We start from the raw sequence: 22,365 nt of genomic DNA, 5'->3' as shown, positions 1-22,365 counted from the left end.
AAGCATCTCTGAGGAAAGAACATTTCTACTCTGTTCCTGAGACTTGACTGATACGTGGGGGCCAGCTAGGTAAAGAATGGGAAAATGGGAGGAGTGGAGAGAAGGAACACATTCCTTTAAGAGGGAACCGTATCTGCAAAGCCACGGAGGTGGGGAAAAGTTTGGCAAGTTTGAGAAAAAAAAAAAAAAGCATGACTGGAGTGTCAAGAGCAAGGGGGTGAGGGGTCCAAAAGGAAGGGGGCGGGGCATAAGACTGTGTTTAAATCACCTTTTATTTACAGATAGAGAAACACTTCACAGAGATGCAAGAAGTAAGAAAGGCTACCATGTTGGGAGCCTCTGTTCACGGAAGAACTATCAGAGGTGAAATTATTTTCCCCCCAGAAATTATAAAATTAGTCAATGAATCGGGGCGCCTGGGTGGCTCAGTCAGTTTAGCCGCCGACTTGGGCTCAGGTCATGATCTCATGGTTCGTGAGTTCGAGTCCGGCGTTGGGCTCTGTGCTGACCGCTCGGAGCCTGGAGCCTGCTTCGGATCCTGTGTCTCCTCTCTCTGCCCCTCCCCAACTTGTACTCTGTCTCTCTATGTCTCTCAAAAAATAAATAAATGTCAAAAAAAATTTAAATTAGTCAATGAAGAACTGATTTGATTTCCATACGTCTATTTTATCACCCAACTGGGAAAAAGGTGTGATGCTTGATTCTGTGTAAGTTCACAACTCGGGTAACTTACTAGCACTTTTTTTTTTTTCTCAATTTTAGGTAATAATGCGTGGGCCAGAAATTGCAAACTGGTGAACGGCAAGCTGACGGGGGTGCACAGACATACGTGGTTTCTTTGGCCAGAACGGTGTTTTTCAAAGTCTAAGCGAGCTGCAACGGCACCAGCTACTTTTGTAACGGTGCACGGCTACACCACAGGTCCCAGCTTCCCCAGCGTAGAGCAGGGACCACGAGACTAAGTTCTGCCAATGGAATATACGCTTCTGGGCAGTGTCATGGCAAATCCTTCCCCCAGTGTTCGAGCTGTATCCGCAGCTGGACGCACGGAGGGAAACTAGCGTAGCAGATGTAGATCCTCATGAAGACGGGAGCCTTTGCCCCTGAAGGAGCTGACAGGGTCTCCACCGTGACCTGCACTGGCTGTGATGGGAGGGAACATCAACACCACTGAGATGTTGAGTTTGTGTGTGACAACCGTGTCTTTGTTTGGGTCCCTCTAAAATCGGGCTATGAGGTATGGATTCGTGTGCAAGTGGCTTATTTGGAGGTGATCCCTTGGAAACATCGGTGGGTGCGTGGGGAGGTGGGATGGGGAAGGAGTGGAAACCAATGAATGATACATTGTCTGCCAGCGTCTACTGTGGGCAGCTCAGTCACACAAGGGAACGCTGGGGGAAACCCAGAAGACGCCTCAGGGCTGTCTCAGCGGAGGGGTGAAGAGACTGGGGATTCATGCACTCCCCGTGTGTCTGTCGTTGGTGGGATGATGCCTCCAAAAGCATTAATTCTTCAACATACCGGGCATACCCTGCACAAATGCCCAGTGCGCATACAGTGTTTTGAGCAAGACTTAAAGTTGTGTTCAGGAGGCAGCTTGGTGGGCGGAGACAAGTGCCGAGTGGACACGAGGAGGCCACCGACAACGTCTGCTGAAAATGTTTAGCCCACACTGATGCAGGTGCCAACGTTCGAAACTAGACGGCAACATAAAACTCTGAATTTCTGACCTCTCTCAAAACATAAGCAGATAGTCACCAGTGGGTCTGCATTTCTGTATGGCGGTAACTGGTTGGAGCGGAGTAGCGATTGATGCTTTAGATGCAGGTAGTGTCTCTAACTTTCCACAGTCGCCACTGCACTCTACTGTCTCTTAACCGCACCCTATTTCCCTTGTTTATGTGGCTTTCATGGTCCTTACGGTAGGCGTTTGAATCTGTAACCTCCGGCGCTCTAGTATGACAAGGCTTTTGTTTCTTTGTTTCTTTTTCATTCCAGCTGCATTTTCCTCCCTCCCTACTCCACTTTGAAAGCTGCTCAAAATATGTCTCCGTGAAACCTTCCCACCGACCTCCACCTACCAGACTCACGACACTTCTGTAGCCATTTGGACCTATAGTGTCCAATAAGTCACTGGCTACATGTAGCGATTAACATTTAAATTCCAGCTCATTAAAAGTAACTAAGATTAGTGAAAATTAAACATTCAGTCCCGTCCACTGCACTGGCCACATTTCAAGGGATTGATAGTCCTACGAGGTCAGTGGCTAGCATATTGGACACCACAGCTAGAACACATTTCCCTAATTACACAAAGTTCTTTTGGATACGCCGATTGATAGAATGGGCTGTCATTCGTGCTCTTGGCTTTTCTTGTAGGTGATCTTGTGTTTTCCATAAATATCCACCCTTTAAGATAAAATCCACTTCAAAAAGGAGAGAGCTTGCTCAGCATACCATCCATTCTTTCTCCCCCTCAAGTACCTGTGCAATTGTCCGCAGTTAACATTGTGAATGTTTCTCAAGTTTCTGCGTGAGGTTCTGTATCGCGGTCCCCCATGGTCTCATTCAGGGAGATACTGTGTGTTCTCCTGTCCCCTCAGGCTTATGTGGAAAACTGGGAAAGTTGCTTCGGGTGGAAAAGACAGGATCAGGTATGATTTCAACATCCTACCCTTGCGGGATCGGAAAGAAGCTCATTAAGACCACTTACTGCTTTCACCTTAAAAAAAAAAAAAAAAAAAGTATGGGTTCCATATTGTGATTTAATGTGTTTTGTGGTTTTTTGGTCTTTATTTAAAATCCCAAAGTGACTGAGGCAGTATAGCAACAAGTTAAAACACTTTGACTGAGAAGTCTGACAAACTGGGGTTGAAATCCCAGCTCTGATACTTGTTACGTACAGGGCCTTGTATGACTAACTTGCCTTCCCTAAGCCTTGGGGAAATAACGCTTCCCTCATAGAGGTTTTGTGAGGATTCGGTGAGTGAAATGCCAAGGAAAATGTTATAAATGCTAGCTATTATTTTTTTTTAAGTTTATTGATTTTTTTTGAGAGTGAGAGCGAGCGAGCAGGGAAGAGGGGTAGAGAGGCAGAGGGAGAGAGAATCCCAAGTAGGCTCCACACTGTCAGCATGGAGCCCAATGTGAGATTCGATCTCATGAACCACGAGATCATGATCTGAGCCCAAATCAAGAGTTGGATGCTTAACCAACTGAGCTACCCAGGTACCCCAGTGCTAGCTATTATTATCAGCAAAAAATCAGATACAAAGGAGAAAGAATCAAGATAATAATAGACTTCTGGTTGTACGCCATTTTGGAAAGGACCAAAGCAGATGATGCATTCAGAAAACTCCCTCCAACAGAAAGATGTGCAGAATTGCAGGAGATCCATTTGGCAAACACTCATTATTGGGGGCAGGGCGGGGGATATTTTAATGTATTTCCATTAGCATAAGATTCAGATTATCAGACCAACATCGCATTCTCCCCTTGTCCTACTCCTCCAAACAAATAATATGTCAAGTTAAGGCACCATTCAGTGAAAAACAAAAGGAAAAGCAGATGTTGGAAATAGGATGACCAGGAAAAAAAGGACTGGAGAACTTCAATTACTTAGATTTTTTTTTCGGAAAATAAAGTCATTATAGGGACTATCTCTTTTTCTGTCTTCTCCATCCACATATCTTATCCTTTTGAAGAGAATAGAACACTTTGAATAAAATTACTGTCTTCTTTTTCCAAAGAGGTAAACAGTGCCTGGAAATGTTCATGCTCTCAAGCACCTCTGAGGCATGACTCTGTCCTTCTCTTGGCCAGCAAGCTGTGAAAAATCATTATACTGTCCAACACTCTCACTGAACAAAGGCATTTCCTGCTGAACAGGTCATGCGAGGGATATCTAAAAATGGAAGTTTGGCCAATGGCCATAATGTCATGATGTAAAAGGATTTGGGCAGAGGCTCAGAAGTGGCATTGGGTAGATTTTCCTCCTTTCCTGGGCCCAGTTTACTGTTAGGGAAAGATGCTCAAAATCAACTGCTAAAGGACATAGCGAGATTCCCAAAGAGGATATAGCATATGATTATATTTTGGTAAAAGAATGGAAAGTCTCAATTTGACTTCTTTGTTCACAGCCCCAGAAATTCATTCTGGCTGACAAGAAAAAGAATTTATTGGACGGATGTGGAAGTTCATGGATGTATCAGTTAGCTACTGCTGCATAACAAACCATCTCAAATACAGTGGCTTAAAAAAATCAGTTTATTCAGCTCCGTAATGTAGGCTGCTCTTTCCCATATCTCTCTCGGCAGTGAGGCCCCAGACCCTCCTTCCAATGTTTTCTCATCCCTCAGCAACCTAGGCCCTTCTTGTTCTTAGAGTGGAGTCAGGGTTCTAGGAACATTGAAAGAGCACACAGGGCCTCTGGAAGAGTAAGCTCTGAGCTGGAACACCCTCGCCTCCCCTGTATTCAGGCCAAAGCAAATCACAAGGCATCCGAGACCCAAGGGGTGCAGAACTAGACTCCACCTCTTCATAGGATTCTACCCCTGGAATTAGCACGAATATGGAGGTGACCAATTGGGACCATCAATGCAATCAATTTACTATAAAAGAATTGAAAGGAAAGCTGAAGAATTCATTCTCAGAAGGCCCAGGACCCAGTGATGCACTGGGCGTCTGTGTGATGGGAACCAATGGGCGATCTCCTCGCTGTTTTCCTCTTGGAAGGAAAGACATCCAGCATTTTCAGTTTGTGAGGCTCACTTAGTGGGAGATAGAAATACCACCTTGGTCATCTGCCTACTGTCTTGCCAACAGAGCTCGTGACATCCAGATTGGCAGTCCCACTTGAAATGATTTTCTATGGGTTGAGGGGCCATGTATGGAACAAAATGTGGGTGTGGCTCCCTGAAGAAGGCAGAATGAATGCTGGGCCACCCGTATCAATGTGCCCTCTCTCTCTCTCTCTCTCTCTTGTCCACCAAAATGGTAACAGTAGTAATATGTGTGCTTTGTGTTTATGGAAGAGAGTTTTCTTTGTGTTTGCATGAATTCCTGAAATTTCTCCAAGGGACCTGTGCTGACGACTGTCATAGAGATCTAACAAACGCTTCTCCATCCCTGGGGAATTTCAGTCCCTCGGAGAAATACCTCTCTTCACCCTCTGCACTATCTAGACCCTAACCGGCGGGGGGTTGGGGGGGCAGGTGAAGGGGGACAAGAAGTGTGTGTCAGAGCATGAGCGTAATCTGTGTATGCTTACAGGGGCCCCTGACAAGGGGCTTTGACCTTGTGGGGTGGGAGTAGGGTAGCCAACATACCAAAACCAAAACCAAACTGTAGCATTCAGTTACATTTGAGTTTCAGATGAGCAGGAAATACGTGTTGGTATAAGTCTGTCTATACGAGACATATATTGCAGATATTACCAATTTGAACGACAGAGACTTATACTAAAACACGTGTTCGTTTGTACCTGAAATTCAAACATCCTTTGTTAAATCTGGCAGTCCTAGTTAGCACAGATGTCTAATGTTATTTGTTCCTCTACACTGCCCAGCCTCAGGCACCCAGAGAATATATGACCTGAACCAGACTTTGGCCAAAGAAAGACCTCAAACTCCTGACTGCTTTGAAGCATCTGAAAGAAATCAGGAGGGGAAACATTTTATGGGAGGATATTCCTCATTTCCTTGCGGTCATGACAGTCTGGAAGAGGAATTAGAGTTTGGTTCTAAATTCAGAGCAAAAGTAGTGGGGTTTTTTTTCCCCTTGTTTTTATTTTCTTTCATCTAAGTACCATATATACATATATATTAAAAAGAAAAAAACAAGCAAAATCTATGACCAGTCACAGAGAATAGTAGTATGTCGGAGGCCAAGTGAGAGGTCTCCTTAGTACCTAAAAAAAAAAAAAAAAAAGGAAAAAAAAAAGAACAAGGTCGACTCTTCAACTCTAAGATTGGAATTAATGAAATTGACTCATAATACCCTTGAAACTCCCCAGAATGGCCATATGACTAGGAAAATTTGCCAAATTAGCTCATGCAGGAAAGGAAGGTAGGAAAAGAAAGGGGGTAAATTAACCACTGAGCATTCGAAAACTGGCTTGAAAAGGGAGGTTGGGGCCAGGCTGGCTTCTAAGGCCTGAGGGTGGGGGTGGGGGCTGGGGAGGTCCAGCTGAGGGGAGGGAAAACAAGAGAATGGGGAGAGAGAGCGCAGATTCAGAGATGACCCGGTTCGAAGATAATCTGTATGTTGTTGATCATGTTCAGCATAGTGAGAACTCCAGCTCCTTGAAACACCCAGTCTGCCCCGTGCACAAACACTGATGAGACCTCACGGGAGAAAATGATAAAGAAGGTGTACTTCAATTGTGTGCCCCAGATAAACCCACTGAGGCTTCCTGTAAATGAAGGAACGTCAGTAACGAGGCCTAACTGTTGTTTCTTCCTCTGACACTGTGCCTTTGAACAGGATTCGTGTAGCAACCATTTAACTGCTCATGTCCTCCCAGCACTAATGAGGTCGGTCTATTTTAGCCTTTATTGACACGGAGGAAATGGCAGGCAGGCAGGTGTCCAGAGCACTAATCTATGAAAGGACAATTTCCTCCGTGTTTGCAGTGGGTGGGATGCTTCGGCTGATAAAACTCTATTCTTTGGTTATGTTTCCTAAACAGAGCCCAGATGGATTCTCAAATGGCCCAAGCAGACCCACTCAGACACATCTTATTTATATTTTCCCTCTGATCATTCCAGTCTGAAGCCATGCAATCAAGGTCAAGTTACTCTATTTACCGTTTGCCAAAGGCTTATGTAGCACGGGTTAGGTGCCAGGCAATGTTTTAAAACAATGAAAAGTCAAAACTACAACGAGGTATCACCTCACACCTGTCAGAATGGCTAAAATTAGCAACTCGGGAAACAACAGGTGTTGGCAAGGATGCAGAGAAAGGGGAAGCGTCTTCCATTGCTGGTGGGAATGCAGACTGGTGCAGCCGCTCTGGAAAACAGTGTGGAGGTTCCTCAAAAAGTTAAGAGTAGGACTATTCTACGATCCAGCAATTGCACTACTAGGTATTTACCCAAAGGACCCCAAAATACACATTTGAAGCGATACATGCACCCTGATATTTATAGCAGCACTATTGACAATAGCCCAATTATAGAAAAAGCCAAAGGTCCATTGATTGAGATGGAAGAAGATGTAGAGTGTATGTATACACACACACACACACACACACACACACACACACACACTGGAATATTATTCAGCCATGAAAAAGAATGAAATCTTGTCATTTGCAACAATGTGGATGGAGCTCGAGAGTATTATGCTAAGCAAAATAAGCCAGTCAGAGAAAGACAAATACCATTTGATTTCACTCATACGTAGAATTTAAGAAATGAAACAGACAAGCAAAGGAAGAACGAGAGAGACAAACCAAGAAACATACCTTTAACCATAGAGAACAAAATGATGGTCACCAGAGGGCAGGTGGGTGGGGGATGGGTAAAACAGGCGACGGGGATTAAGGGCGTCTGACTTTGGCTCAAGTCATGATCTCACGGTTCATGTGTTAGAGCCCGCTTCGGGCTTTCTGCTGACAACTCAGAGCCTGGAATCTGCTTCACATTCTGTGTCTCCCTCTCTCTCTGCCCCTCCCCGACTCGTGGTCTGTCTCTGTCTCTCAAAAATGAATAAACGTTAAAAAAAATTTTTTTTAAGTGTTGAATCACTAAATTCTACTCCTGAAACTAATATTACCCTGTAAGTTAACTGGAACTTAAATAAAAACTTGAAACACCAAAAAACACAACAACAACAAAAAGCAACAAACTCATTCGAATCTCCTGTTAGCTGTACGAGGTAGGGACCACGGTCAACCTCACTTTACAGATGGGGAAACTGAGGCATAGAGTGGTTAAGAAACCTGCCCACATAAGTGACAGAGTCAATACTCTTGACCGCTTTGTTATGTGCTCTCTTCTTTGCTACGTGCCGATAGGACATGCCGGTCTTGTGAGTACGGTTGCTAACGCTCCTGATTCCTGGGGGAATAAATTTTCCTGGGTGGGAGAGGTAGAGACGGAGTGCCAAGTGAAGGCTTGCTGCCAAGTGGGCTGGGCAAGATGATCAGTTGAAATCAGTCACCTCACGGAATCTAGTTCTGGTCTTCCCAGGATGAAATTGGGGGGCTGCCGTTTCCAAGGTGGTTATGGAACCTCAGACAGGAGCACCCACACCAGCGGCCGTCTCATTTCCTGAAATTTGGCATCTATGGATATGGAATGTTCACGGGTGCTTTGGGTATCACCAAAGCCAGGGGGAAATTCCTCTTCTAACGTGACAAAAATGTCTCTACTATTATTATTCTGATGTGTGGTAAGTGGGGTGACCGTATATATCTCATCACTCAAGTTGCCAAGACTTTTAAGAGTAAAAGGGACATTATTAATCGTCATGCAAGGACAAATGGGCATTAAAGCAGGACTCAACCAGGCAAACAGAAGGTATGGTCATTCCAATGGTAAATGAACACAGAACGAGCGGCTTCAAGCTGTGCCAGAGGCTTTATTCTGGATAAGACTGACTCGGATATCAGGCATCACCTTTGCTGTTCTTTGCTGCCCACCTTTGCTGGGCTCGCGTTGGTAAGTCGGCCAGGTTTTACAAGTGCGGTCAGAGCTCGTGGTGGTATTGATAACAGGGCCCCTGCAGACTTGCTTTTGTGTGTCACTGACGCATCTCTTAATAGAATACCCGAGACCCCACAACGTTAGGCCAAGTTCGTGCATGAACACAGGGTACCACGGACTTGCTAATTTTCAACAGACAACCAACTGCCATTTGAACTTCTGAACGGATTTCTCTCTGAGCCCCCTTGATCCGCTCTAGCTCAGGGGAGGGGGACAGAATGTCAAGGAGACCTGAGACCTTGTCAACTGAACGGCAGCTGAGGGAGATGGGAACACGCAGCTTGGAGAAGAGAAACAGAGGGCCCCGGGGGGTGGCCTCACGGACCTGATTTGCTGCTGTGTGCAAGAAGGAACAGGCTTATTCTGTGTTGCCCACAGTGTAGTACAAAATGGAAATGCTGGGCCACAGGATTTCAGCTTGATTTAAGTGATTTCTCTTTTCTGTTGTTTTTTAAATGTTTTTGAGAGACACGTTTTAATGATAAAAATAGCACACGCTCTTCTAAAAAAATATTCAGACCATGACAAAACATGTAAGGTGGAAAGTAAAAGCCTTCCTCTTTCCTCCTGTCCCCCTTCCCTCGCCCACACCCACTCCTCAGAATGCCTTATCCCCCCACATCCCCACCTCTGCACACGCAAACGTGCTCTCTGCACGTATATATAGGCATACTACATGTATACGTATCATTCTATTTTGCCTATTTTTGTTTTATTAAAAAAACATGGACCGCCTGGGTGGCTCAGTCAGTTAAGCCTCCGACTTCAGCTCAGGTCACGATCTCACGGTTCGTGGGTTCGAACCCCTCACCGGGCTCTGTGCTGTCAGCTCAGAGCCTGGAGCCTGTGTCGGATTCTGTGTGTGTGTCTGTCTCTGCCCCTCCCCTGCTTGCTCACGCGTGCTCTCTCTCTCTCTCAAAAATAAGTAAACATGAAAAAAAATTTAAAAAAATATAGTCATAAAATGAGCATGTCTCAGGAGGTGATGAAGAAGCACCCTGATCCGTAATTTTATGTTACTTCTGAAAGATGTTACCCAGAGAAGCCTTGCTGAAGGATCTGAAATAGATAGTCCTGTAAGACTTAACTTATGGACCGTAAGTCAATGTGAGTTAACCTGTTCTGACGTTTTTTTCCTTAGAAATGTTTTACCAGGGGCCTCGAAACATCGAAGTAGACATTTCGCTCTGGTACTTGTTCTTATGAGAAAGGATGTTCAAGTGACTTCAGCTGTTTGAAAACGGAGGGGCCGGCCGGGGGGTTCTTAGCCACTGCCTACGATCCGGCCAAGGTTGGCCGACCACGTGGCAGGGACCCCGAAGGGGAGCTCAAATCCACAGCTGGGCAGGAGAGAGAGTTAAGGTGCCTTCCAAGATCCCTTTCAGCACTCTGATTCCCGGACTTCCCCGCCAGCTCACCTGGGCAGCGAGAAACAGCCAGAAAGAGCCCCCCCCCCCCCGGGAACAGGAGTGTCCGCAGGGTCCCCACCTCCCCCTGCAGGAACAGCCGGGTGCGGGTGCCCCCGCCCCAGCCTGGTTCCCGGGGCGCCCACAGACCCAGGAACGCCTGCCAGCAGCCCAGCTCGCTGCTCTTTGGACCTCAGCAGCTTTCATCTGAGGTGCCTCCACTGAAAAGAAAACAAATTCCTCTCTAAACCCGGCAGGTTCTAAATGGACAGCAAATACTGTACATTCTTAAGAGCCTGGCGAAGCAGGAAATTACTCCTTCACCTGTTTCCTATTTTGACATTTCATCAAGATGGAATTTAGTGGCTATAAAAGATAATACTGTTGTATTTGACTTTAAACGAGAGACACCGGTTACATTTCTGTGCTCAGAATCTCTTCTCTTTGTGGATGGGTTGGGCAGAGGTAGGTCTTTTCCTTTTATCTGGAGTAAAAATAATAACAAGCCCCAGAGACATTGCAAAACGAGTACATGGAACATTATAGTCTTATTCACAGTCGTCAGGTAGTAATATTTTACCATTCTTGCTTTATCTCTCCATATACATGCATACGTATTCATATTATTGTCAGGAGCTGCCAGCGGCTGAATGTTTGTGCCCTGCCCCTCCATTCCTATGTCGAAATGCTAACCTCCAACGGGATGCTATGAGGAGGTGAGTCCTTTGGGAAGTATTACGCGATGAAGACAGAGCGCTCCTGAGGAGTAGTCCCTTTATGAAAGAGACCCCACGGTGCTCCCCAACCCTTCCCCGTGTCCGGGTATAAGGAGAGGTCGCAGACCCTCACCCAGTCACGCTGCACAATGATCTTGGATTTCTACCCTCCAGAACTCTGAGAAATAAATTTCTGTTGTGTACCTTTCACTCTGTGCTATTTTGTTACAGTAGCCTGCAAAGACAAGGACAGGAAATGTTTGGGGTAAACTGCAGACACCCTGACCCTTCCCGAATGGGTAAACATACGGGCAAGTGACTCTTAAGAATAAGGGCACAGTATCGTGATTGAAGTTAGGACATTTAACGTTGATAGAACACTATTGATGAACACGATTGTTTTCAATTTTTCCCAGTCTCTCCGATATTTTCCTTTATAACATGCTTTCCTAATCTAGGATTCCATATGGATACTTCACTGTCATGTTTCTTTGGTCTCTGTTATTCCAGAGAAGTTCCTCGACCTTTATCTCTTATCGTATGATATTCTTTTTTTTTTTTTTTTTTTTTTTTTAATTTTTTTTAACGTTTTATCCATTTTTGAGACAGGGGGAGACAGAGCATGAACAGGGGAGGGTCAGAGAGAGGGAGACACAGAATCCGAAACAGGCTCCAGGTTCTGAGCTGTCAGCACAGAGCCCGATTCGGGGCTCGAACTCACAGACCGCAAGATCATGACCCGAGCCAAAGTCGGCCGCCCAACCGACTGAGCCACCCAGGCGCCCCTTATCGTATGATATTCTTAAAGAGTACAGGCCTGTGGTTTTCTGGCATGCCCTTTGAGGTGGGTTTGTGTGGCATGTCCCTTGAATGAGTTTAAATTCTGCACATGATATGTCCTTCTCAGGACATCATGTTAGGAAGCACCTGCTGTCAGTCTGTCCATGGTTAACTGTCAGTCATGGGGTCAAAGTGAGTTCTCTATTTTGTTTAAACATTTTTTAATGTTTATTTATTTTTGAAGGAAAGAGAGAGACAGAGCACGAGCAGGGAAAGAGCAGAGAGAGAGGGAGACGCAGAATCCGAAGCAGGCTCCAGGCTCTGAGCGGTCAGCACAGAGTCTGACGTGGGTCTCGAACTCACAAACTGTGAGATCATGACCTGAGCTGAAGTTGGACGCTTAACCAACTGAGCCACCCAGGTGCCCCGTGAGTTCTCTACTTTAGAGGAATCTTTCCCTCTTTATAATTGATAAATAATCAATGAACGGACATTTGGTGGTGCTACCACATTTCTTCACTCTTAGGGTAACTTTTTTCCCTTTGTCATAATAAATCTGTAGAGAGACACTTTTAGACGGTGTAGATAATTGGTTTACAAACAAACTGGCTTTAGCATCTCTTGATGGCCCTTTCCTGAGTCAATTACAGTATTGCTATGGCAGGGAGATGCTATTGAAAAAAGGAAGACTGTCACGTTGAGGTTTTCTCTGTGCACTTCTCCACTATTCCTTCCCTAAGACCAAAAGAGATACTTAAGGCAAATCATTTGGGCCAGTGGGACTTAAAGTCCCTGACAGCACCTCCTCCCCACCATTCCATAGAATGATCTATGTCTGGAGGATGGGGCGGCCATACACAGTGGAAAGGGCCTCGGGTCGAGAGTCAGATGAGCAGACGACCTGGCATTCCCGACCTGGAGATTCCACGTGTTCTACGTGAACATGTCCTAACCTGAACTCCTCTGAGGGGGTCACCCCCTCCAACCTGGGCCTCCTCCAGAGTTCTAATGTCATTAAATACCGCCACCTTCTACCCAGTTGTCCCCGCCAAAAATCTGAGCAGCATTCTCTACCCCTGATTCTTCCTTACTGTCCACATCTAGTTGACAGCCAAGGTTAACATGACGATACCTTCCGAACATCGCCAGGAATTCAGCCTCTTGTCTCCTGTTGTACCACCTGGGCCAGGCTACCATCATCCCACACCTGCTCTTCTGCCATTTCCTCCTGACTGTCCACGGGCCTTCGAGATCTTGTGACCTACAATCTGTTCTTCTCACTTTAGCCAGAGTGACCTTTCTGCCATAGAAATTTGATCACGCCCCTTCTCCTTTCCCCTTAAACCTTTGGGTAGCTCCCCACTGCAGTAAGGATCACTTGGTTAAAGTGATATGTCTTAACTCCCCGCCATGGCATATGAGGCCCCCCCCAGCCTAGAATTGGCCCAGTTCACCAGGGGGATTTGTCATCGTGGTGCCACCTCTTACTAGCCTCGACTCTGGCCAGACAGATCAAGACAGGCACAAGGTGACATATATATGGAATGTGTTCTTGAAAAAACATATACAACTCATCAGTGTCCACCCACAAGGCAATCTTCCCTTAGAAAACCATGCAAACAGCGCTGACTTGACCGTTTCTAGGATTCTGACTGTAGAGAGTGGCCCCTACCCTGTGGATCCTGCTTTTCAGTTGACAAGAGAAGTACTCACCAGGAGACGGCTTCTGAAAGATTGCTCATCGGGGCAGGTAAAGCCATTGAAAGAGATGGGCCACCAGAGGGCGTGCCATGACCCCGCAAAAGGCTTGGGGAGAGATGGGTTCCACATTTACCTTAGAAGAAAAGATATTGGAAACATATCAGATATATTTATTTATGCTTTCTGACTACCACATGCATCTCATATCCCAGGGCAGTCACGTTCTTTTATTTTTATGCGGTATCCATGGTTTCAGGACAAACAAGCTAAGAAAAACCTTTCCCACCACTGAATGGAAAAGGAAATATGAAAGCTCAGGTCTTTTTTTTTTTTTTTCTCCCTCTAGAAAGTCAGGCTGCATTTTAAATAGTCTCCCCTTAGGCAAGAACTCTTGATTCATTGAGGAAATTTCTAAAGCTCTGTATGGCACATTACTCATAAATACTCGAAAATTCTCAAGACTATTGAGGATCAGGCAAAATGATAATCAAATATGATGAATAGCTCTCACTGAGCATTTGCTATGTTCCAAATGCTGTACCAAGAGCCTGATGTGTTGTAAGTAAATATATTTAACTCAAATGATACGCTTTGAGGTTAGGAATTGTTGTTCCTATTTTCCAATGAGAAAACCAGAGCTCTGAGCACTTCAGCGATTTGACGAGACCACGGACTTAGGATTTGAATTCGGGACTGTGAGATGCCAAAGTCGGCACTCCCCCTCACTGTCTTGAAGACCTCTCATCTTTCTTTCAGAAGCCCACCGTCTCTGGGACTTTCCTCCTTTCCTCCCTTGCGCTCGTGAGAATGCACAGAGCAAAGAGGAGGCTCCAGCAGCCATCTACCAAACATTCCATTCCAACTGCCCTGTCCTTCTCTTGACTTTACCTTCTATTCCCCATCAAAAGGGGGGCTATCCTATGTCTCATTCCTTCAGAACCAATGTTTCTTGCTAGAGCACTTTTTAGGGACTGGTAATCGGGCAGTCAACAAATACTGACTGATATATCTCCAGGCTAGACCTGTATGATTCCTGCATACATGAGGTCCAATAAGTTCTTGTTGGATGAATGAATGAATGAATGAATGAATACTAGTACACAGTGACAATAGAGGAAGTTTCAGGTAGAGGACAAAACATGAGTTTTGGAATAAGAAAGATTTGGGTTCCAGCCTACCATTTAAGTGAAACTTAGTACGAGTCACCAAATTAAAAAAAAATTTTTTTTTTAATGTTTATTTATTTTTGACAGAGAGAGAGACAGAGCATGAGTGGGGGAGGGGAAGAGAGAGAGGGACACACAGAATCCAAAGCAGGCTCCAGGGTCCGAGCTGTTGGCACAGAGCCTGACGTGGGGCTCGAACTCGTGGACCACGGATCATGACCTGAACCAAAGTCGGATGCTTAACCGACTGAGCCACCCAGGCGCCCCACCAAAAATCTCTGACTATGGTAATCTCAGGCTCTCGACAGGTTCTATCTTCCACTGCTTAATACTTCCAGAGTCCTGAGAGGCATCAGTCTTTGGGATTTGGGAATAAGAAATCAGAATTCCCAAGAATTCTGAAATCATAAATTATTCTCTATTTTTCGTGAGACTATTTACTTGTTTAAATAATAATGTGCAATCATAATAACCACTGGATCAATTTTTTTAATAGAATCATGCTGCTGGAAGTTTCCACTAAAAAGTATATAATAAATGCATGGTTTATTATTATGAATTGATTTCTTGTGATAAGATTGGGTATTTCAATAACAAGCAAAAACAGTCTTTTCCTTATACAGAAATTTGACAATAGAACATATTAAAAGAAGGGAAAGATACACACGATAAATGTCAGATGAAAACTGCTATAAAAATTGAATACAACGCAACATATAATTCTGTAAAGTATGACTATTAAAAGGAAAATTTAGAAGACACAGGCATTAATTGCCTGACCAATTTCCTTTTTGGCCTTCACATTTGTTTAACTGTTAGGAGTACATCCAAAAGTACTTTTGAGTCAAGTTCTAGAGTACCTACTTCTTCATATAAGTTTATTTCCTTTTTTAATGATGAAAATTAAAAATATTTATTTTTCTTATCTTCTTGCCCTGGTTTTGATTTTGCTGTTGAAATAGATACTGCTTGACTAACGCAGATCTTTGTTCAGTTTCTGATTTCCTGTCAGAGTTTTCCACAATATTCACATCATCTGCTCTTTGCATTTCTTCCATTTAAGTGTTTACAAAGACCTGTGCCTGGAGGGAATATTCAAACACTGGAAAACACCAGTGCATGTTGCTGGGTTGTGTTCCAACAACATAACATTCAGATCTCCTACCAAAGTTAACAGCACTAAGTAGAATCATGTGTTGAAATTGCCAATTTAAGGATATATTTTGTTTCCAAAACTGATTTCTTAGAACATAACTCATAGGACTCATGCGAAGTATATTATGCATACAAACTTACTGATATTTATTTTATGTGTAAGAATGGCTCACGTAGCAGACAGAGCCATGAAGATTCACTTATACCACAGCAAGAGCAGCTAGAAAGACTGACTCATGAGATGCTCTTGGCTTCTGGGGTGCTCCTGGCCTGGTTCCTGGAAAAGTTACCCTTAACCTCTGATTCCACACATTAGCGTTTCTTGGTCTTGCTTTCACCTTGCCACGAGTGAGTGCTTTGGACCAGTAACATCTCTAGGTTGATTCTTATATTTTAATTCTTACAGGAGAATCACAGCTTTTTCCTGTTTTCCCAATTTCTTGGCTAAATGTTACTGGGACTTTGGAATTGGGGCAGGGGGAAGCATTTCGGAAAAAATTGCCAGGAAAGAATTCTCTTCTGGAAATACTCTCACAGCCTTTGAACGTACAGTATAGCATGTGACAGGCTTTGGCCAATGAAACGTGTTACTTCCAGGCACAAACTGTAAGAACCATTATGAGATTTGCCACATTCCCTTCCTGCTGCTGCATCAATTAGGGAAGCACGTGTGTAGTCAGAGCTTCCGGAAATGGGGTCCGTGAGTGCCTGTGACAGGCAGAGCTCCCCGACAATCATGGAGGATGCGTGACAGGAGAAACTTTTTTTGAGATTTTGCAGTCCTCATTATAGTATACCCTGTAATGACTGGCCCCATGTGTTGGGCAATACACTTACTTTCTCTGAGTCTCAGTTACCCTATGTGAGAGGAGAAAAAGTAATTTCTATCTCAGGTTTGTTTATTTTTGGTGAGGACTAAGCAAGGCGAGAGTATGTAAAGCTTCTAACACAGTGTCTAATGTATGACAAATGCTCAATATATTCTTCCCCTTCGGAGGGATCAAGAGAACATCCCTAGAAATAGATCAAAATTGGAAATCAGAGTAGCATGAGACTTTCCAAACGTGAACATGGGAAGCCATATGTCAAAGGAGCAATGCCTTCAGCATTCTGAAGGAAAAGTCTATACCCAGCCAAACTAGCAACCAAGTATGAAGATAGAATACAGTCATTTTCACAAAACTTTTACATCTTCTGTATCCCTTCTCTGAAAGTACTCTACCAAAATGACTGTGTTAGGAAACAGGGGACCCCAACTCAAGATAGTAGGACTTCGTGAGAAGGGCAGCCCCAGTTTGATGTCCGGGCAGAGCCAAGGGAGCCTCTGGCTGGCCTGGAGCAGGAAGATAGGGCTCCAGGGGAACCTAGCCAGGAACAATATTTAACTGGAAGGAAACCTGATGTATGTGGAAAATAGGGCTGGTGGGAAAGTACATTCTGTTGGCAAGTTTAAGAATTAACAACAGTAGCTGGATAACAAAGGAAACTTAAGGGCGCCTGGGTGGCTCAGTCAGTTAAGTGTCGGACTTCAGCTCAGGTTATGACCTCATGGTTTGGGAGTTTGAGCCTCACAATGGGCTCTGTGCTGACAGCTCAGAATTTGGAGCCTGCTTCAGGTTCTGTGTCTCCCTCTCTTTCTGCCCCTCCCCTGTTCATGTTCTGTCCCTCTCTCCCACAAATAAGTAAACATTAAAAAAAAAATTTTAAAAACCCAAAAACCAAAAACAAAGGAAATTTTAAAATATAAGGTAATTATTAACTCCAAGAACAAGAAAATTTTGCAAACGGCAAGGAAATAAAATCATAGTATATTATTTGACTCCGCAGGAAGAATATTAACATGCCTGTAAGAATTTTTTTTTTTTTTTTTTTTTTTGCCGTTCTCCATTTAATCAGAAATTTTAAACTAACTGCCACATAGAGGTGGGCCAGGGGTGAGGGGGAATTAGCCAAGGGTTAAATCTTCGCCTTGCAAAGTAGGAGATCAGATTATGCCTTAGCTTGATGACTCAAGAAATTCGGTGGTAGCAGATTATTTAAACACGTGGAGGCACAAGCCAGGGGAAGCAGGTGACAGGTTAGGAGGTGGCTCTTCCTGAGGAGTGAAATCCGGAAACGCATCAAAATACTTTAGGTTGAAAAGGGGGCAAGTACAAGGCTCTGACACATTGGCCACATTTTGTCATGGAGTATTTCGTAACAGCTTGGCGAGCTCTGGGGGCGGGGGGGGGGGGCCCAATTTTAGTTTTTGCAATGCAGGTAAGTAAACATGACCTTGAGAGTTCTCACCTTCACATGCTCCACATCTCCCCCCCACACCCCGCCCATCCCCAATCAGGACAGTTTCAAGAGCTGTTGAACCAGAATTCGGTGTCCAGAGAAGCACCCACGAATACTCTCCCCACTGGAGAGAGATTCCTGTGCGTCTACTGCAGGACTGAGAGGTTTTATGTGGAATGAATGCAGCACAGTCCAGAAATTTCACCGCAGAGAACTTATTATCCACCTCACCCCAAGCTCCTGTGCACCATTCCCCGAGCTGGGCTAACCCCTCACATGGGGAACAGCCAAGAAATCAACGTTTCTGAAGGAAAGAAATCCAAGTTATAGCTTCTCCCAGAGAGAGGATTCACTCTACTGTCTAGCCCTAGCTGCTTTCTGTTTCTTCCTTGTCTGGTTTTATCCCTCCCACCGCCCACATAATCCTTCCAGACAGACTTGCCCTTAAACCTACGTTCTCCTTTCCGCACGATTTGTTTTTTCCCCACAGCCAGAGCTCACTTCCCCAGCCTCAGGTGGTCCGGCTGTGAGCAGGTGAAGGTAGCTGGGTATAATTTTCAAAGAACCATTTCCTTTTCGGCAAGAGCAAGCCCCTGGGATCTTCGTCCATTAAAACCTCGATTCAGAAACGTGAATCTGACAGCCCCCGAGTCCCGGCCCCAGAGCACTTGATTAATCTCTGTGTTCAGGGCCCAAGGTGAGGAGGCGGGAGGGGATTCCTTGTAGCTGGAAGAGGTGAACGGCAGGCAACTGCTACCCTTCTGGCGTCCTCACTGGCTTACGCAGAGCTGAGGTTTGCCACACCTTGCATGAGCCAGCTCATTTAATGCCTTAAGCGCCCCATCCCCATTTTACAGGTGAAGAAACAGGCACAGGGAGGTGAAGGAGCTGCTCCAAATTTGCACAACTAGGAGGTGGCAGAGTCTGACAGGAGCGGAGGTCTGAGTTACTCTAGAGCTGGTGTCTTTGGTTGCCCCTGGGGCCACCGCTGTTAACTCCCCCAGCGGTGGGCTGGATGCAGATGCCAGGTTTGGCTGGGTTGGAGAGAGAGGCTCAGAGGTTTGGTGACTAAATGTAGAATGTCATGGGACGTCTTGGCCGTTGAATGCCTTTTCTCAGTATTGGCCAACTTTGGTCATTCTTGGTCTCCTTCAATCCTTGGAGTCCCAGGTCTGAACTGAGAAGTGACCATTGGTGATGCTTAGGATAGACCGGGATACGATTCCAGTCTGACATGGCCATAACATGCATGTGCTTACGTGTGAAGTCACTGGAAGTGTGCTCGGGGGGCAGAGAGTGACCTCGCTGCTTTTTCGTCTTCTTTTTCATGCATTCCATTTCCAAACTTCCGGTCCTGTCTTCCTGCTGTGGCCGGGACGGGAGTCCCTGGGTAACTCCGTTCTCTAGTCTGGTCTACAGTAACTCTTCTGCCCCGCAGCCTCTGAGGACTGGCTTAGAATCTGGTCTGTGCAGGGTGCCTGGGTGGCTCAGTTGGTTAAGCATCCGACTTCGGCTCAGGTCATGATCTGGCAGTTTGTGAGTTCGAGTTCCGTGTAGGGCTCTGTGCTGACAGCTGGAAGCCGGGATCCTGCTTAGGATTCTGTGTCTCCCTCTTGCTCTATTTCTCTCTCTCTCTCTCTCAAAAATAAATAAAGATTTTAAAAAATTAAAAAAAAAAAAAGAATCTGGTCTGTGCTGGTGAAGAGAACTGGTTGGTGACAGTCTTCCAGCCAGCAGGGGGCGCCCCCTCAAGTAGACCTGCTGACCTCTCTGCGGGGCCTCAGGGTCCTACAGATGCCCGTGGGTGCAAGAGGTCCCAGGCATTGGAGGCTGCACCAGACAGAGCCCAACCTCAACTGAATTCCCTGGGTTTGATCTTACATAACTGCTCTTCCTATTTACTTTTCAAAAAGCCCCGGTGACGGCTGTAAATACTTTACAAGAACATTTCTGAAGGGTTTTTGTTGTTGCTCAAGTGCCTTACGTATTCATTACAGAAAATTTAGGGGACAAAAGGAAAAGCAGACATAAGAAAAACAAATATTCTCTGTAATCACACCAACTGGAGATGATAACATTTAAAAATGGATAGCATTTCTCTTTTTCTGGGCCTATCTATATTCACTTTTATTTCTAAAAATGGAACTCTATCAACATTCACTGTTTGTGTTACCTGCCGTTAGCCTAGCTAATAGCCATTTCTCTCCTTTCTGCTTTGCCAGCCAGCCCCGATTTTGGTCAGATATAGGGTAGCCCTGTGCCCGAGGGAAGGCTGGGATCTTCTCCAGCCTGAGGGAATGAAACTTAATGGTCTAGGCCACTCCTGATCATTCCCCTGGTCTTGTCAGTGATTGGCTTGGGAATAAGTGTGACATTATTTTGGCCAAAGAGACATGAGGGAAATCTTCGGGGAGCTCCTGGAAAACGTTCTTAAAAACAAAAAAACAGGGGAGCCTGGGTGGCTCAGTCGGTTAGGCGTTCCACTTCGGCTCAGGTCATGATCTCACAGTTCCCGAGTTCGAGCCCCGCATCGGCTCTGTGCTGACAGCTCGGAACCCGGAACCTGCTTCGGATTCTGTGTCTCCCTCTCTGTCTGTCCCTCCCCCACTCACGCTGTGTTTCTCATTCTCTCTCTCCTCTTTCAAAAATAAATAAACATTAAAAAAAATTAAAAAAAAAACTGCCCTGCAAAAAGAAACTTCTCCCTTTCACGGCTGGAGATATTTGAACCCAGGGCAGCCCATTTTGCAGGTGTAAGAGGTGAGGGAGCGGCCCGAGAGGTTCAGCCAGGGCAAAGAAAGATCGTCAGAAGCAGCACGGCTGCTCCTTGCCAAGCTTCTGAGTTCACCAACCTTGCAACCATCCCCAAACTGGGCATCTTGTTCCAGGGTAAGATAAAGAGCTTTGCGGTTCATGCTGTTTAAAACCTTCTGCTACTTGGAACCAAAAGCATCCTATCGGACAGACTTTTTCTTGTCATCAGGTGTTCTTTCACAGCATCGTTTGAACCGGACCAACTCTATTCTGACCGGCACAGCATAATCCAGGCAACTTCCTTTGTGTGGACACAGAGTTCATTCACGTGTTTCGCTATTATAGTATTAGAGTATGGTATTATAGTGTTTCGCTATTATAGTATAGTATAATACTATACTATAGTATTATATTATTAACTGAACCCGTTTCCTACTTGCTTAAATTCTGAGTCAAATGTTCTGAATAGTTTTACGGCTTTTAATACACATTGTAATTGCCTAGGAGTCATTATTAACGTGTTTTGTCCTAATCTTTAAAAATTCGTTAGAGAAGGTTGAGCTCCTCTTTCTTTCCAGGGAGCTCTCAGAAGAATCATTAGCAAAAAATATTAGCAAAAAAAAAAATCCTGCAAATGCCAACTTATGTTCCAAGATGAGTTCCATTGAAGCAAAGCATGTCTTCTCATGAACTTTAATACTTCATATTCTTTTACTACATTACGTTGGACTCAAATGATTAGGACAAAGGAGGTTAGATCCCAGGGCCAAGTAAGGTCATATGTTTGGGCTGATGGCTCTTGACTTTACCTATAAATACTCTTGGAATCTCCTCAGGAACTCAAAAAAAAAAAAAAACAAAAAAACCCAAAAAAACAAACAAAAAAACCCACAACCCTCATTGAGGTATAACTGATGTACAATAAACTGCACATATGAATAATGAGCAACTTGGTAAATTTAAATATATGTATACATCCATGAAGCCATCACTAAAATCAAGACAATAAATAATTTATCTCCCTTCCACTGCAGGGATCGTTGTCCTTGGTTGTTGGTGTCCAATGACTTGAAAACTACTGTTTCATGTATTTTGTCTGTTAGGTTTTTTTTTTAAGCTGTCTCAGGTGGGAAGGAAAAATCCGGTCCCTGTCACTCCATATTGGACAGAAGCAGATATTCCCCACCTGGGGAGCTTTTATGAAACAATCCCTGGGCTCCAACCCAGAACAAGTGAATTGTAATACTGGGGGGGGGGGGGGGGAGGGGAGTTTATTTTTTGATGAAGGTATACTTTACATGCCATAAAATTCATCCTTTTCCGTGTACGATTTGGGGAATTTCGGCCAGTGAATGCCATCATGAAACTATCACCGGAATCAAAACGTAGAACAATTAATTACATTCCCTCGCCCAAATTCTTTGCCCCACTCTGGTGTAGTCACCCCACCCCCAGCAACCCCTAGCTCCTGGCAACCGTTACTCCCCATAGTATGGGTACATGGACCAGAGTAGATGTTCCAGCAAGGGAGATTGGGAGATCAAGGGTCTACAGACAACAACACACGTTTGCCCCTTCGAAGAAACAAGGAGAAAGGACACTTCGCCAAAGCTGTAGTTATCGCTCGGCGTGGTGAGCAGCTATGGTCTTTGTCTATATTTCTTGGGCACAGAACATACGGGGCCACAAGGACCATCAG

At 44.9% G+C, this 22,365-nt stretch overlaps 1 long non-coding RNA gene across 1 annotated transcript in view; it reads right to left on the bottom strand.

Moving 5' to 3' along the window:
- LOC132663654 (uncharacterized) overlaps nucleotides 1–13,491 on the bottom strand; it is an 80,540-nt gene extending 67,049 nt beyond the window's left edge. The window contains exon 1 of the long non-coding RNA XR_013551490.2: nucleotides 13,324–13,491. This is a non-coding gene — a long non-coding RNA (uncharacterized LOC132663654). The remainder of the gene's footprint in view (nucleotides 1–13,323) is intronic.
- Between the last annotated feature and the right edge of the window lie 8,874 nt (nucleotides 13,492–22,365).

The sequence above is a fragment of the Panthera onca genome, chromosome D4 (assembly GCF_046562875.1).
Source record: "Panthera onca isolate mPanOnc1 chromosome D4, mPanOnc1 haplotype 2, whole genome shotgun sequence".
Lineage (NCBI taxonomy): Eukaryota > Metazoa > Chordata > Mammalia > Carnivora > Felidae > Panthera > Panthera onca.
The sequence above is the reverse complement of the archived record's forward strand: the minus strand, read 5'-3'. Positions and strand labels throughout refer to the sequence as shown.